The sequence below is a fragment of the Rousettus aegyptiacus genome, unplaced genomic scaffold (assembly GCF_014176215.1).
Source record: "Rousettus aegyptiacus isolate mRouAeg1 unplaced genomic scaffold, mRouAeg1.p scaffold_m13_p_11, whole genome shotgun sequence".
Lineage (NCBI taxonomy): Eukaryota > Metazoa > Chordata > Mammalia > Chiroptera > Pteropodidae > Rousettus > Rousettus aegyptiacus.
In genome coordinates this window covers 85645263-85663082 of record NW_023416286.1, presented here as the reverse complement: position 1 = coordinate 85663082, position 17820 = coordinate 85645263, and positions in this window count along the sequence as shown.

Genomic DNA, 17820 nt, shown 5'->3' with positions numbered 1-17820 from the left:
CCCGTCCTGTGCTTGTATACACTCGTCCACTTTTTATTTACAAAGAATTGTTAGAGTATTTGACATACTCTATTTTATGATAGTTGTTGTAAGAACAATAAGTTGACTATTTTGTTGCCTCTGCCCTAAAAAAATTATGAGTCAGTAATAGAAACAGGCAAGTACCCCGAAAACTGTGAAAGAGACACTATGTAAAAAAAAGAAATAAAGACCAGGCTTCCAGTCTGCCGAAGAATTTATGAATCAAGTAAGACTACTTCTAGCTTTGTCAGTGAAAAACAAAGGGGAGATCATGGGAGATTTTATACAGGAGGCGAAATCTGAGCTAGATCTTGAAAATATAGACTGTGGTCAAAGGAAATGACAAAAATACCAGGAAAAAAAATATTTATGCCAGGTAGACTAGGACGAGTAAAGATGAAGAAAGTTTGGCTCTTTTTGGCTCTTTGGTGATGGCAAATAGTCCAGTTTACCCAGCTGTAGAATATCTCTGTGGATGTCGAGAAGGACACAGCTAGAAAAGTAGTTAAATGAGATAGTAGAAAAGTAATTGAATGAATGTCTCTGGAATTTGGCTTCATTCAACACATTGTAAAGAGAAACTGTAGGGGTTTTGTTTGTTTGCTATTTTCTTAAGTGATAGCATCACTTAGGACAAAAAAATATATAGAAAAAAGAGGCAAATAGATGTAACCAGATAAAGTGGAGCTTTGAGAGGGTTCTTATCAACTAGAACACAATACTCCCCAAGATCCCCAAAGCAAGAGGGTAGTGCATTAAATAAATTGAAGAAAGTACAGTTTACCTAAAACATAGATCGAGATGTAAGGGATATGTGTTTTATGAAGAGAAGCTAAAGAAGACACAGTAGTTCCAGGACATATTATTTTCCTATTGCTGTATAACAAATTACCACAAACAACACCTATTTATTATCTCACAGCTTCCCTGGGTTAATAAATTGAGGCACAGTAGTTGCTACTAAAACATGGAAACCAGGATCACCGGCACTAGAGTTTGGTAAGCACTGTAGGGTAGAAAGTTATTTGTCTCTCTTAATAAATAATAGGAACAACAATAGGTCAACAATGTTTTGAGCTAGAAACAAAAGAAGTTGCAATTTTTGGTGTGTCGGTTATCTTAATTACCTAGTTTTTCCTTCCCATCAAGATCAATGTTTCTTTCTTTCTCTTCTGAATAGTAAACTAACAAATTCTCCATTGATCCTACATATCCCTGTATGTCTTTCTCCCATTTTCACAGTTAAACTTCATGATGTGCTGGTAATGTTTTTTGTCTATTTCTTCAACTCTCTCACATCCCTTCCACAACCTTAGTGCTATAATAATTCTAATGTAATGTTTCAGCTTTCACTGACTGATTGACAACTGTGCAGTATTAATACTGCCTATTTTCCAACACCAGAGAAAACGATTTTCTTTTGGTTACTTAGAAAATGTCCACTCTTAAATAGCTTTGTAAAAATCTGACTCTTCCTCTCTTTCAGTTGCTCTTATAAGGCATCTTTCTTAATCCACCCTCAAAATATTAATGTTCTTCAGGGTTCTTACTTAGTTAAGCCCACTCATCGTACTTTAGAGAATACTAAATTTACATCTAGCCCAGCCATGAACACCAGACTTCTATATCTGCTCCACTGGATTTAGATTTGAGTGTTACAACCGCAACTCAGAGTCACTTTAAAACTTTATCCATCAATTTCAGGAATGATAAAATATGGAGCTCAGCAAACTCTCTTCACAAAGAAACAACAATAAAACTGGACAAACTGTCGAAAACAACCATTTCAGGACACTGAAAATTGACTGAAGGCATACAACAAATTGAGAAATATTTATTCAAGAAGAACATTAAATAGTAGGTAAGAACGTTGCAAGCCTATGGTATTGTAGCCGGAAGCTTCTTGCCTTTCCTCCTACTACGACGCCTCCCACCCCGCGGGAAGTGGGGATAGCGTATTTGAGAGGAGCTGAGAGGAGCTGACTTGATTTGGAATGGAGAGAAGAAAAACTTTCTTCCATGGATGTCATCAGGAATAAAAGTGATCTCAAAGGCAAAGGAACGAGAGATGCCAATGACACCAGCCTGAAGTAGGAATTCTGGTTAGGGCAAGCAAAAGGCTGGCAGATCAGTAAGAATTTTAACAGAGAGATCTGGGGAATGAGATAGCTGTACTAAGTTCCCATGTATGGTTGGCACTCTAAAAGAATGTGCACATGCTCAAGGAGGTACACATTCTCAGTAGACATTGGAGAGAGCCCTTCCTCGTCTCATACATCTGGCTGAATGTGAACACTTGTGTACATACAAAACAGATATGAGAGAGTATAGCTGAAAGTAAAAGTTGGGGAAAAAATTATAAACTGCCATATCTTTGAATGTCTTCCCCAATCCACACATACATATGTTAGCAATGGGTAGAAGCTTTACTAGGGCAAGGTGTTTACATACAACCTCTGACCAGTCACTGGTTTACCATTAAGCCATACTAACTCAGGGTTAAAATAATAATAATAATAATAAATGAAGACATCAGCAGCTAGCTGCACATCGACAGAGGAAAATACTCTGCAGAATTTTATCAGGCATGTCACCAAATAATGTTCAAAAGCATCAACTATAACCATTAAGAGAAAACTCAGTAGGCAGATTTGCTGTATCACCTAAATATCTAGACTTCAACAGAAAATTATCAATCATGCAGAGAAAAAGAAAAGTTTGACCCATACTCAGAATAACAGAGTCATAGACTGGATGTGAGAGCTCAAATCCGGGATGTTGAACAAAATAACTTAAAACAGCTATTGTAAGTATATTTAAAAAACTAAAGAAAACTGTTTAAAAATTAAGAGAAAGCAGCATATGACTCATAAAATTATGAATATCAATATTGAATAGATATAAAAAAGAAATAAATTTTAGCATAAAAAATTACAGGTACAGAGAAACAGTCATATGATTAACAGTTAATTTTACATTAAAAACACTATAGAAGCCAAAAGGCAGTGGGATTACATAGTCAAAGGAGTGAAGGAAAAACCTGTCAACAGAGAATCCCATGTCCACCACACTTTCCTTCAAAAATTAAGCAGAATAAAGACATCCTGATGCAAACAGGTATTGTTTTGATGGCATTGATCGTGGTGATGGTTTTATGGTTGTATATTTACATCTAAACTCATCAAGTTTTATGCATTAACGTATACAGCTTTTTGTATTTTAATAATACCTAAATAGTTTCAAAAAAAAAAAGATGAAAGGAAATTGTCTCTAGCAGACCTGCCTTTAAATAAGTACTAAAGAAAATAATAATTCTTTAGGCTCAGAGAAACGACACAAAATAACTTGAATCCGTAAGAAGAAATAAAGAGTACTGAGGAAAAAAGAAAACGAGCAACTTCTAAATAGCCAAGTTTGTCAGAATAATCTAACAGTTATCCAGCATGTAAATTTCAATAATATTTAATATGTACAATTATTATTATTAAGGAAAGCCTATACTCATCATATCTCCCTTGGTTCTTAATTTTTCCTTAATTTATTTTTCTACAAATAAATGGGCTTTTTTTCTATCCTACAAAGAATTATTTCTCAAATCCATAAGATTTTCTTTATTTTGTCTAGTATTATGCTAGCCTGAGCCTCGCCAGCATCTTTCCACCGCAAGAGGCTTCTAACTGGATTCGCTATTCTATATTGTTACACTTCAACCAATTTTATGCACAGCAAAGTGATATTTCTAAATAAATATGATCATATCACCTTTTTAATTACTTTCCACTTTATTTAAAAGTAAATTCAAACTGTTTAAATGCCCCTTGTAAACTGTGGTAGCCAGAATTTTAAGGTGGCCCCCGAGTTTCCCACTCCATAGTGCACAAGCTTTGTATAACACCCTCCCCTGGAGTGTGGACAGGACTTGTGACTATTAGAGGGTAGTATGATTAAGCTACATTTTATGGGAAGGGTGATGAGATAGGAACTACTGTGATTGTATTATGTTTTATAAGATTCCATCTGTCAATCAGAGAGATAGTCTCCTGATGGTTTAAAGAAGTTCCTACGCACAGTGAGAGTGCCACGTGGCTAGAGCATGAGGGTGGCTTCTAGTAGCTGAGCACGACCCTCTCGCTTACAGCCAGTAAAAAAATTAAAAATAAATAAAATGAGATTTCAATCTTATAATCCTAAAGAACTGAGTTCTGCTGACAACCTGAATGAGCCCTGGCTGCTAATTCCAGCTTGGAAAGATCCTCAGTAGATGACCTAGTTGACCTGTGCCTGAATTTACTGACCCAGGGAAACTGTGAGATAATAAATAGATGTTGTTTGTGGTAATTTGTTATACACCAATAGGAAAATAATATGTGCTGGAACTACTGTGTCTTCTTTAGCTTCTCTTCATAAAACACATATCCCTTACATCTCGATCTATGTTTTAGGTAAACTGTACTTTCTTCAATTTATTTAATGCGCTACCCTCTTGCTTTGGGGGGTCTTGTGGAGTATTGTGTTCTAGTTGATAAGAAACCTCTCAAAGCTCCACTTTATCTGGTTACATCTATTCATTCATGAGATGTTCATTCAAAGTTTCTTAACATATTTGGAGTTAATTATTTGATGTAGAATTGTCTAGTATTAGGCATATTGTGATCGTTCAGCAAATGACAGATAATAGCTGCTAAGTATTGATAGTTAATTTACTCATGCAGATGATCAAAATAAATGGACTGTTTTTATTTTTTTTCATCACTTTTTGAGTGATCAGTTTAAGCTGACTACTTTGGACATAATCACTTATTTCGACCACTAAGAAGTCATTATATAGAATTGGCCTCTTTACATCTTACTGATAGCAAATGATTATATAGCTATTTTTGCATGAGTATCCCCCAAATTTTCATAACCTCACAAACACTGCTCAATCACTGATGGACAATATTTTTCTTTTCCTTTTCAGAGCAATATCATGGAAGCTTTCTTAGATTTTGGAGAGTAGAAAATGTATCAACTACTGACTTTTAGATTGCATTAGTCATAAATACAAATATACATTATAATATTTAAGTACCTCTTTTAAAAGGAGCTTTACTAACTATATTTTAGTTGAGCAGAACATTTTTAAATATTATAAAACATTAATTAATCTATACAAAGCTCATTTTTTTTTATTTTGAAAACAAAGATCGTCAATAAAAAATCTGAATATACTGAAATGCATGGTCTAACTTGTTAATCTAAAAAATCACATTATTCAAAAAAATATTGGAAAAATGATTGTATTTATAAAGCTTTAATTCCATGAGCAACAGATTTACATGTTTACTCAAGTAAAACCCTCAATATTTATAAATTCATGGATGTTTAATTATATGGAAATCATTAAAGAGCAAAAGACACTCTGCTGATCTAAATTACAAAAGAAAAGGATATCCATCCTGAGTTCAGTTTGGATATGACATTTAAACCTTGATTTCCCCTAATCCAGTGATCTATTGTTCTCTTTCATTCGTTATTCACAAAATGTTACCATAGGACAAAACTAAATATACTCCTACCATATCATACAGCAATTGTACTTCCTGGTATTTACCCAAAGGATTTGAAAACTCATGTCCATGCAACACCCTGCACATGGGTGTTTATAGCAGCTCTATTCATAATTGTCGAAACTTGGAAACAACCAAAATGTCTTTCAGCAGGTGAAAGAATAAACAATCTATGGTACATCCAGACCATGGAATACTATTCAGCTCTAAAAATAGATAAGCTTTCAAACCATGAAATGACATGGAAGAAACTTAAATGTCTATTACTAAGTGGGAGAAGGCAATATAGAAAGGCTACATGTTGTATGATTCCAACCAAACGACATTCTGAAAAAAAAGCAAAACTAGGAAAACAGTAAAAAAGTCAGTGGTTGCCAGGGGTTGGGGGTGGGCAGTAAATAGGTAGAATACAGAGAATTTTTAGGGCAGTGAAAATATTCTGTATAATACTATAATGATGGACACATGTGATTATACATTTACCCAGTTCTGCAGAATGTGTAACACCAACAGTGAGCCCTAATGCAAAGTGCAAACTCTGAGTGATTATGATGTGTCAATATAGGTTAATCAGTTTTAGTAAATGAACTGCTCCAGGGGGATGTTAATAACGAGGAGGTGATGCTTGTGTGGAGCATGTGGGGTATGAGAAATTTCTTTACCTTCCGCTCCATTTTTCTGTGAATCTAAAACTGCTCTAAAAATTTGTCTTTAAAAAAAAAAAATAACGTAATCTTAGATATTCTTCTAGTTATAAGCACTCCCAACCTACACGCATGTTTAAAATTTCCAGTTTAACAACTACATGCATCCCATCTTTTCTTAAACTACCCTCTAGTTAGCTTAAATACCAACTAGAGACTGTCTTTTAACTAGCTCTATACTCTTGGATTTCACATCTGTTCTGCCTCAGCTTCTGTCTACTTTTTACCTACATGTTTCTTCCTGCCCCAGAGTTTTGAGCACTCTGAGTTGTATTCTTCTTCAATATCAAAATTGAAAATTTCTGTTTCTGTATTTATGATTCAAGACATAAACAAAGAAAATATTCCCATTTGACAAAGTTTCTAAACCATTCCATTTCTTAAAAATGCCTTTATATCTTGAAGTGATCTACATATTCTCATATTTACTTTTTATGTCTTGTTATTTTATTTTTACATTATGCTCTACTCCAAATGGTAATTACAGTTTTTCTTAAAGTTTTAAATTCTTCCTTGTTTCTGGTTGTTTTTTATATCATGAAACCTTTTCAAATTTCCAAATTTAAGTTACACGAATAAGAAAAAAAATATTATATTTCTTCTTTCAGTTTCTACATTTCCTGAAGATAATGATCAAGTAAAAATCTGTTCACTTTTGTATATTTGAACTTCTATCACCTTCATTCCAGTTACCATCTCCCAGGACTATTGTGATAATCTCTTACCTGGTCTCCCTGCTTCATTTCTTGACTGGCCCACTTCTGTCCTTTTTGAATCTCATTCATTATTTATCAATGGCAGAAGATGATTGGTTGGCTGTTTGGTTGGTTTATTTATTTGTTAATTCATTCATTTACGAAGCTCTTCTTAATTTCCTTTCAGTGTCTTTTCATTAAACACCGGTTGAATCTCAAATACTTTCCATGGTCTAGAATTCTGTGCCCAATCTTATTTCCTACTTATATCTATAGATTCACTTTGTGTCAATCTCTCTCTTATTCACTAAACCCACTAGTTCTAATTGTTTCTCTTTGACGCTGAATTCTTTCATGCTTAGACTATTGCGGCTGCTATTTTCTCTACTCTTTCCTTTTTTTCTCCATATGGCTGGCTCTTCTCAATCTTCGGAGTTCAAATTAAATGCCACCTTTTAGGCATAAACATCTGTGGCCACCCTGAGCAACCACCACACATCATTCCTCCACCAAACCACATTTTTTCATTTAATCTCCTTCAGATCTTTGACATGCTCGTTTGCTGTTTCTTTCTTCTTCTATAGATTTTTGTGATGTGTACTTAATAACTCCATTTAATTAAAATTTTAATATTTAGCACCTCCTATTCTGAATTTTGTTAGGACAAAATCTTATCTGTATCAAAAAGCCTATGACAATGCACTTAACATAGTAGGCATATTAAGACATGTAAAATATGTTAAGTAAATGAATAAACGAATAAATGAATCAACTGGTGAAGAGCTGACAATGTCCCATCATCAAGTACTTCACATACAACTTGTTCTGAGATACTCACTTTTCTTTTAAACTTCCCATCGCTAGCTGTAGAAAAGGTGAATAATCTGGCCTTGTTTCATGTGATTTTATATACGCATAGGATGTAAAATATTCTTACATATTTATTTATAATATGTAACAATTATCAAGTGTTTCACCAAACACTACCACAATCCATCAGGACCTCTTATATTAACAGAGGTCTTCCGTTTATCTAGAATACTCTATAATTGTCTGTGCTACACATACAATGAAACAAAAACAAGTTTCATTTGCCACCATATGCAATCAGGTTATGAGTGTTTCTACACATATTCTAATTATTCTTTTTGTAAACCAGAGAAATATGTAATACATATTGGCTTTAATTGTATTTGTTTTAAACTGTCTCCTAAAATATTTCAACCAAGACAATGAACAGTGCAGTTTTGATAGACATAGTATTTGTAAAGACCAGTTACTTGTTACAAAAATTACACAATTTTAACTGCTAAAATAACCCCCATAAACAACACGATTTAAAGGGATACCTAAACTTTACTATGGATATAGACTTTTTTTCTAATTTCTATATATTTGAATGATTTTATTCAATTTTTAGAATCCTGTTTATTTTTGTCCCATAATGATAATAATACAGCAGTTACAGAAGATTTAAAAATAATTTATGTAAATGAAGTTTGTAAAATGTTCATCTTACGGAAATGTTAGCTGAAAATAGTACACCATAGTTTAAATAAAAATAGATGACATGGACGAGGAATACTAATACCAATAATCACTTTTCCTAAGAATTTATTCCACATCTCAGTAGTTTCTATCCAATTGCAAGGATCCATAGGAATTATAAATGGTTCCTCAATTTCTTTACGTTTCTAACGGACTGAAAACATCAAATTAGAATTCAGTCTTTTTTCTCTCCATGACTTTTAGTATCAAGTTTCCATTTGAACAACCAATGCATTTGTCTAAACCACCAGGGTGCCTAACTCTAAGAGAAGGTGGAGGCGTACACACACTAACTTTTATGTCATCTTGTCATGCTGTGGTATCTCAAGGTGCTTTGCAATAACATTAAACTTTAAAAAGTTATCTTTCCTGCTGAGTTAATTAGTTAAAATCAGATAAGTGGCAATGACAACAAACACATCTTATGTTCAGTCTTGAACTAAGAGCCAATATCAATAGATATGGAGGAGTTCCTTGAAGCAGGTGCCTTGTAGCTCAAATGGAGACCACCTGTGGAGACATATTTCAGCAGGAAAGGTGTAAGGAGACCTGTTTTACTTGACTTCATCTCATGAGCAGTGAATAGAATCCCTAGCCCCAGAAGGTAGGTCTTTACCCGTCATAAGCATTGTGAGTTAATGTTAGCTTAGTGGCGTGTGACATGAACTTTAACAAGTGCCACTAAAACAAGTCTTACATCCAATGATGTAAGTTCTGAATTATTGTCAGGAACTATATTTTGCATCAATTATAGTCAACTAAATAAATGGATTAGGCTATCCATGAAGGAAGTGTCAGATATTTTACACCTTGTAAAAAAATGACCAAGACATTTGCTGAAACCATTCCAAGAACAGATGATGCTCTGTATTTCTTTCCAGCCAAGGACATATGTAATCAACAGATTGAGATCAATAAAATACAAAACTGAATTACTTAACCCCAGTGATAGTACTACTGTTGAAAACTCTAGGAAACCATGGAGCCACCTTCTGTCAAGGAAAAGAACCTCAGAAAGAGCATTTAACATTTGTACAATCTCAGTGAAATTCTGCAAATTCTAGAGTGACATCATCGAGACGGCAACAGAGGTTTCCTTGACTTCAGTTCCCTTCACAAGAAGATCAACTAGCAAAGACAAGACATCATTATGAAAATCCTAGAACATGGAGGTGAAAGTAAAGCACACCCTAGACAAGAGATGAAGAAGGACCACATTCAAAGGGTAAGAGGAGCAGCTGCTCACTGACCACAATGTCCCTCTGCCAGGCTTGCACAGCACAGAGAGCAATTTGGGAGCCTGTGGTTTCTCCAGGGTGGAAAAAGAAAGCCTACGGTGGACATCTATCCAGTTCTCTCAGAGTTGTGGGTCACCTCGTAGCCCTTCTCTCACAGAAACTGCAAGAGAAATCGGTGGGGTTTGACCATCAGAGATAAGATAGTGATGAAGAAGGTGAGTGAGGCTTACAGCAACCAGCACTTGGGTCTTAGCAGACTGAGTTTCCACTTCTAAGAACATGCAGGTAGAAATCCCAGCCATTGGGTTTGTCCATCTGCCAAGACAGTGGGTCTATCTTGCTAGGAAATTCTGGCCACAGTTCCACTTGATTGAGGAAACAAAACAGAGCTCCTGGTTAGTCTTGTAGCCTGTTCTGCCACCTGGCCTGGGTAGGGAAACTAATTCATAGCCCTGGCTATTGCTGAGTGTATCCCCAGCCCTAGCCAACCAAGAATTTGTCAAGATTACCCAGGAAACTGTGTAACTCAAAAGCACGTGAGCAGAAAGCTTGGCCAATGGCTTTGCCTCTCTGCAGAGCCAAGCCAGGAGGGAGTTTGGTGCATAGTTCTAATTTGGGACCCCAAAAATGAGTCTAACCATTCCATCCAGTCGAGGAAGAAAATTCATAACCACAACCTGTCTACTCAGGAAACCGGGACAGAGTATGTAGGAAGCTGGCTATCCCAGCAACACTCAAGCACAGAGGAGACAGTGGCTCTGCCCATCTGCAGAGCTAAAATTACAGCCATATCTTCTCAAGGAGCTTGATGTGCAGTTTGACCTGATTTGTTCCTCAAACAATGAACATTGCCAGCCTTGGGGCCTATTCTACGGCCCTACCAGGACAAAGAATTTGTAGCCTACTGTTGAATAAAGTCTCTAGTTCTGCTTCACCAGGAAATCTAACCATGACGAAGCTGGGTAGCCCATCTTACAGCCTCTCTGCAATGGTATTGACTATAGAGCCCAGCTAGAGACTCTGCTCGTCCTCAAAGAAAAGCTGGTGTCCTCATTTGGCCAGGGAATTTGGTGCACAGTTCTGCTCGAGTTGGGTCTCCATATGATAAGGGATGATGACCTTAGGACCTACTCTGCAGTCTCTTTCAGGCAAGAAAACTGACGCATAGCCCTACCTACTCCTGAGTATAATACTGAATCTTGCCCAAATAGGAAGCCTGACCAGGGAATCAACACAACTGAGGAGCCTGTGGGCCGTGAACCATGTCGTCAGTTCTACCCCACTATTCCAAGCCAGCAGCACCGCCCCATAACCTTAGAGCTGGGCAGTGGCCTCCCCCAAAAACAGATTACAAAAGTAAGCCCTACTTGCCCAAGGATACTATCAGCTGACCCATTCAGAATTCTAAGCTTATCTGGCTGATAAAGGACTGTCTCTGCAAAAGTGAACTGAAAAATCTAGCAGAGGAGGCCAGATTAGAGCTAACATTTCTATATATTAACAACAAATTATCTGAGAAGGAAAATTTTAAAATCCCATTTACAATAACACCAAAAACAAGAGAATACGTAGGAATAAATTTAACAGAGGAGGTGAAAGATTTCTGCACGGAAAACTATAAGATGTCGATGAAAGAAATTGAAGAAGACACAAATGGAAAAATGCCCCATGTCTATGGATTGGAAATATTCATATTGTTAAAATCTCCATACAAGTCAAAGCCATCTATAGATTCAATGCAATCCTTATCAAAATTCCATTGGCATTTTTTTTCACAGAAGTAGACAGACCAAAATTTGAATGAAACAACAAAAGACCCTGAATAGTTTAAACAATCCCAAGAAAGTTGGAGGCATCACACATTTTTATTTCAAAGTATACTGTAATTACAGTAATTAAAACAATATGGTGCTGGTATAAACACAAAATGCATAGATCAATGGAACAAAATTGAGTACAAACTTAAATTAATGCATAAATAACCAACTAATATTTGAAATGTGAGTAAAGAATACACAATGGAAAAAAGATGATTTCTTGAATATATGGTTCTGAGAAAATTAAATATTCACATGCAAAAGAATGAAACTAGATCCCTATTTTACTCTATCATAAAAATTAACTCAGAATGTAAAACTTGAAACCATGAGACTCCTAGAAGAAAATATGGAGAAAAACACTTCCTACACAGGTTTTGACAATTAGTATTATTATTTGTACTCGTGACACATAAAGCACGTGACTAAATAAAAAATAAACAAGTGGAACTACATCAAAATAAAAAGCTTCTGCAGAGAAAAAGAATCAACCAAATGAATAGGCAACCTACAAAATGGGAGAAGATATTTGCAAACTGTATTCCGATACAGGATTAATATCCAAAATATATAAGAAACTCATACAACTCAAAAGTAAAAAAGTAAATATCCCTATTAAAAAATAGGTGAAAGACCTGAATAAACAGTTTTCCAAAGAAGATGTTCAAATGGCCAACAAGTACATGAATAGGTACTCGACATCACTAATCGACAGATTAAGGCAAATTAAAACTGCAATGAGATATCATTTCACTTCTGTTAGAATAGCTATCATCAAAAAAATAAGAGAGAAATGCTGATGAGATTGTGAAAAAAGAACCCTTGCGTACTATTGATTGAGATGTAAAATGATACAGGCACTATCGAAATCAAAATAGGGTTTCCTCAAATAATTAAAAATAGAATTACCACGTGATCCAGCACTTTCACTTCTAGGTCTATATCTGAAGGAAATAAAATCATTGTTCCCAAAAGATACTGGCACCCCCATATTCACTGCAGCATTATTTATAATGGGGAACAACCAAAGAGTCAAAGACTGATGAATGAATAAAGAAAATGTGGTATGTGTATACAATGGTATATTTTTAACCATAAGAAATGAGGAAATCCTGCCATTTGTGACTATACAAATGTACCTTGAGGGTGTTATGTTAAATGACATGAGTCAGACAGAGAAAGACAAGTACTATGTTCTCACTTATATGTGGAGTCTGACAACATCGAACTCATAGAGGAGGTCAGATATGTGGTTTCTAAAGGTAGGGTTGGAGGATGGAGGGCTTGGGTGAAAGTGATCAAAACGTACAAAATTTGAGTTATATGAGAAATAATTTCTGGGGATATAATATACAACATGATGACTACAGCTGACAATACATTTCTGTACATCGGAAAGTTCTTACGAGAGAGGAGCTTAAAATATTTCATCACAAGGAAAAATATTCATAACTATGTGAGGAGATATGTGTTAACTAAACTTATTGTGATGATTATTTATATGTAAAATAATTATGTTGTCTACTTTCAACTTATACAATGTTATATGTCAAACACACCTCAAAAAAAGCTGGAAAAAAAATCTGTAAGTTCTTAATCTTACATAGGTCTTAGGCAATTACATTTTTGATATTTTTTCTTTGTCATTACTTTTCAATTCCTCTGTGGTAAGTTATATTATTGTTCAAATTATTCACTTCCTTTCCCTTTGGAACTATTATCTTTTAATATCAGAACTTGACAATTTCTTGCTTTGGCCAAAAATTCTATTACATAGAATAAAGGGATTGTTAAGTAAAGTTATACAGAGAGATGTGACAAATATTTTTGTAGAACTACGTAATTAAAATGATATAACAAAAAGACTTTTTACTATGTGGAAATTTACATGTCATGTTACTCATGGAAGAGATCACCACCAAGTCATCTGTTTATTTTGACAATGACAGGGTATAATTTTAGAAAATAGAGTTAAAATATAATCTATAAGTTGTTAGCTAAATCATTACTGATTACTGGTGTAACAGACAAAAATATTTCCAAATCATTTTAAAAACAAAAGTTCTTTGAAAAAATATATTAAAAATTGGCAGGTGTTAATACCAGTGAGATTTATTTTAGCTTTCTATAAGCGCATGCCTTTTCAAGGAAATACATTAGTTAAAAAGATGTAAAAGATCCAAATGTATATTTATTATTCTACTCTGTGCCTGTGCATCTAGACATGAGTTGATGAGGCTTCTAACAGTTTTGCACATAAGAAACACTATAGGTTAAAAGGATTAAATAAGCAATCCAACCTGCCTTTTTCTGCCCTGAATCTATGACCACAGCAGCTATGGTTAAGGTACAAATTTAGTTTGATTAGTATCAAAATAGTTCTACACATTGAACTAAAAAATATCAAGCATAAAGAATATAAAATGTATGTCACACAATATAAAACAATGTACCTGGTTACTCTTAAAGTTGTCAATACACGTCTCCAAAAGTTAAGATTATTTTTCCCCTACTAAATATAATCTTACTTTATCCCAAAGCAATTCAACTTCTCCAAATTTGGGTTACCTGGATTGTTAACTTTAATTTTGCAAAATCCTCCATGTATTCTCAAACACTTTATGTGAAAAAAACATAATCTCATATGAAAGTAAATATGAGAAAAAATATAGTTTTGGAAGAAATATATTTGTATCAATTCTTGATATCTGGAATTTTTCTAAAGTGGTGCCAGAGCAAAGATATTTGAAAATCACAGAGTAAAGAGTTGAAAGAATTTGTTCTAGAAAAATTCATTTAAGAAACAACAATAATTAAGAGGCTATAATTATAAAGCCTGAGGCAAATTTGAAAGCACAGACCAAAAAAAAAAGTGCAGTGGGACTCACTAATCTTCATAATGGAATGTGTGAAATTGACACGTGAGAAATAAATGCCCAAATGCTGCCCTGCAATCTATTAAAATAAAGAAGTTCCCCAAGGCAAAAATAGCTAAGTCATATGTACATTACTTTATTAAAGCTTTGTCAATCATTAAATGTTTCCACTGTTCCATCTCCAATACCTAGTGCATATTAGGTACTCAATAAATATTTAGAGAAATAATGATTCATTATGTGAATGTTTGATTTGTTTGTTTTCCTAATCTATTTTCCCACAGGTAATCAGAACTGTAAACTTAGCCATATTCAATGTTGGTTCCATTTCCTAGATATACAACTCCCATAAAAAGAGAAGTTTCCTTTTTGTAAATTATTACCTATAAAACAAAAAAATTTTAGTACAGAAAAAAAATCATCTCATTTCCATTATAGGAAATATTTACTGCTACAACCTTATAACAGATTATGAAACATCTGAGTGTCTTTTTGGAATCAACATATTTTAATTAAGGTTATATTGTTAGATATCAAATAAAAAGGTGGTAGTTAATAGCAATCAGTTTCTAAGGGTTCCAATACAGATAGGCTGAAAGGCACTGATATGCATGGAAGAAAAAGAAAATTAAGAAGCCAGAAGGGGAAAAGAAGTCCACGTAGGAACTAAACATAGAAATAAGTGGCCAGGAGGATTGCTTCCTTTATTAAATACCTCTTAGCACATTTTTTTAAAAGTATGAATATATTTAATTTATTTTGCCAAAGCAACTTTATTTAGTTGGATGTTTACCTTTCTGCAAAAGCCTCATTACCCCTAAAAGCAAAGAATGAAGTTGATTAATGTTCTCTAAGTGTGGTGTTCAAATTGTAATTTTCATATACGTAAATGGATGCTTTTGCAGTATTTTGTTTGATAATTTACAGAGTTAGCACCGTCCAAACCACTAATCAGTTTCTTTTTTTGATGACAGCTGCATAAGATTCTTCTGGAATGCTAATTTTCATTATGCTTCTCCTTCCTGTGAACTAGACGCCTGGCCCAGGACTGATTTCATCATCTCAAACTTAAGTTTGAAAGCAAAGGCATTTGGGCTATTATTTTTCTAAAAGTGCACAGAGATAGAAAAAAATTGCAAATATAAAATCTAATAGGTGGATTTCAAATATGCAAAGTGAATGTAAATAACACATATAATTAAAGGTGCATGATTTTCACACACAGAAAAATCTGTTTAGGTCGTTGCTGACTAAATTTGCTGAAGTTGGTAATATAAAAAGAGGAAAAAAAGTGTTTACATATAACAAAATAAAATTGAAGAAAGTAAAAATATTCATTTAATTAATTTATTTACTATGAATTAAGTGGTAATATTTTAATTCCTTAATATTATAGGTAGTTTTCTACCTGTACAAGTACTTTTTTCATATATTTTTGTAGCTTGTCAATCCATTTTTTATTAAATTACTTAACTGTTAAATTGTTTCTTTAAAAAAAAGATAATTGCTCACATTGACTGCTTGTTTCTCCTGTGCCAGGCTCATCATCTTTAGAAAGGCAGCACAACTATTATTCCCTTTAAAGATACAAAAACTGAAACAGAGAATTTTGGAGGAACTTGCCTAGTGTTACTCAACAGAGCCAGATCTGAAGCCAAACAGTCTGGATCCAGAGCCTGGAATCATCATCAGGTGTTAATATTAAATTCATAGAAAGAAGGCATATAATTCAAAGCAGAGACAGTACGTGTACTAATGCCTTGTTTGATCATGTATGAAGAATAAGGCTTAAATCTAGATTTTTAATACCCTGCTAACCCATGTTTTATAGAATTGCTTCCATTTCTCACAGTAACTCCTACTTTGACTGAATAGCAGTATTGGTTTCTGTTAATTTGGAATTTTCATGCTTGGGTGATAGTATTAATGTTTCATGCCAGTGAAAATGTTAAGTCTCCAATCAAAAGGTCTAAATATATTAATGTTCTGCCTCTTCGCATAGGTATCAGGAGATAAGATGAATTATGCTGTCTGAGAAATGTTTTTGTACAAATTATATGTATTTTTATTAAAAAAAACTTGTTATGAAGAAGACTTTTGATGTTTCTTTTCTCTTTTGAAGATTGAGTAAAATTTATTTTCCATAATATTAAAATAGTCAGCCTTAGATTTTCAATGTTGATCTTTCCAGAGATAAAATATTAATATATGTATAAGGTAAATATAGTACACAATATTTTTAATTGTTAATTTCATTTCCTATTTTTGCCCATAGTTAATCTAATTCTGCAAGTTTTAATGTCTCTAGAAAATACTAACCTATAAAAGTGAGCAGTTTTAGGCAAAAAATAAATTATATAAATCAAAACTGTTATCTGACAAGCTATTATCTGCTTTCTTGCCATGTTTTTACTTTCGGCTCTTCCTCTATCAACTAGTAAGATCTAAAACTACCTCCATTTCTTTACCATCCATTTTCTTCTTAACTGTGCATCCTGATTGTACTTTTTGTCAGTCTACTGAAATGACTCTGAGAAATACTGTCAAACTTTCACTCTCTTTGGTGTCTATGATACTATATTATCATCCTTCTGTGAGTATTCATAAATCCTCTCTTAACTGAAACACAAATTATTTAAAAGCCCATGCCTGCAATGGTAATAGAGTATAGAGCAAATTGTACACCGTGGCTCATGATAATTATGGGAATATCTTTAACTATGAATTCCAGGAAAGGAGCATATAATAAAAGATACTACCTGTAAAAATCAGAAAGATAAATAGAAAATAGTGTTTCTAGGATTGAAGAAACTATAATTAAAAAAGAAAAGGTAGGTAGTTGAAATTCCAGTTTGCATCTTTTACATTACAAAAAAAAAAAACACTGATTTTTTTAAAGTCCTTAAGTAACTTCATGAGAGTTGATATTATTGCTATTATTGTTGACTCTATTCATTTGTGCAAAATATAGCCTGTCATGTAAGTATGGCAACTTCATTTATGAGAATGTTGGAAGAAAAAGGAAATATCATAACAGAATTATGACAACATTCTACAGACACTCATCAAAAATATAACTGTTTTCTTATAGACCTACTAAGATATTTTAACATTGATGGTTCTTTAGCATAAGTATTTCCTTGAGAATACCTTTCAATTAGTTTCGGAGTTTGTTGTAATTTGAGTAGATTTTTATCATTGTCACAATGATTGGGGAACACAACTGGCACTTAGGAAAGAATGGTTTGAGGCAATCCTACACAATAAAGAATTTTCCTACATCCTACACAACTTTCTAATATCACACAACATTTATTCAGGTTAAAACCCTGTTTATCATTACCTGAAACTGGACTCTTAATTATTTTGCAC